We start from the raw sequence: 1277 nt of genomic DNA, 5'->3' as shown, positions 1-1277 counted from the left end.
GAGGGAGCTCCAGAACTTACCTGAACGTATCGCAGACCACGTCGTTACACGGCTGATACATGCCCAGAGTCACACAGTTCAGAATGATGACAAACATGCTGATCCGCTCGAACCATGTGAGGCAGGTTAAGGAAATTCACCTTTTTTGTTCGTATACTTAGTCATTATATCATTTTAAGATGGGCATATATAGTAAATAGTCATTTTAAAAATTAAATTTCAATGCAAATAAAAGCGAGAGTTGGTAGATTATTTTAAGAAAGACAATACAGAGGAACATGCAGTTAACAAGTAGTAGTATATTATTTCGAGAAATGTAATTGACATTAAGTGATTCATGAATATAATAATATGGACATAATTTTTTAGGACGAAAAGTTTAAATGAATATTTTAAAATGTATCATTTTAAGAAATAAAATGGGCAAATGTGAGAAACAAAGAGCAAAGGAAATACAAACAAGCGAGAGGGAGAAAGAGAGAGAGAGAGAGAGAGAGAGAGAGAGAGAGAGAGAGAGAGAGAGAGAGAGAGAGAGAGAGAGAGAGAGGGGGGGGGGGGACGGGATACAGACAAACAATACAAAAGGTCATCAAATAGAAGGAAAAAAATACGGGTCAAGAGTGACGGCACGCAAAAACTTGTACGATGTGGCTGGGAAAGTAGAAGAGCTTCTACCAGCGTGAAAAGCTCACGATCCATGGCGATATGATAGCTCTGATATTGTAACTCAAAGTTACAACCAAACGTGGCCTGGTTCATTCCTCGGGTAACCCCAATAAAGGTGCATGCTGGTTTACGCACTTTTTTTGACCGTCAACACCTTCGCGGGCCACGTCTTTGAACTCTGATTAATTTACGAAGGTATCCCTGATTGAAGTTTTGTTTGACGAAGGGTGAGTTTTTTTCCCTTTTAAAGTTAAAGAAAAGAGTTACTTAAGAAGTGAGAAGTGTGACGTTTTGTACCAGGAGTCCTCTTTTTACAATGAGAAGAGTGCAGATCAGCAGGTGTGCTGTTTTGTTGTCGATTTTTTAAAAAAGGAGGTTGGTGGAGGAGATTGAATTTGTTTAAAGAAATTTTCCAATCCACCCACACAGCAATAGCAACTGTCTACCGAAAAGACAAACATACCTATATACCCCCATCTCCTGTCTGTCTCCCTCCCTATCTCCTCAACGCAAGAGAGAGAGAGAGAGAGAGAGAGAGAGAGAGAGAGAGAGAAAGAGATAGATAGATAGATAGATAGAGAGAGAGAGAGAGAGAGAGAGAGAGAATGAAA

Source organism: Aplysia californica, unplaced genomic scaffold (genome assembly GCF_000002075.1).
Source record: "Aplysia californica isolate F4 #8 unplaced genomic scaffold, AplCal3.0 scaffold00092, whole genome shotgun sequence".
Classification (NCBI taxonomy): Eukaryota; Metazoa; Mollusca; class Gastropoda; order Aplysiida; family Aplysiidae; genus Aplysia; species Aplysia californica.
The sequence above is the reverse complement of the archived record's forward strand: the minus strand, read 5'-3'. Positions refer to the sequence as shown.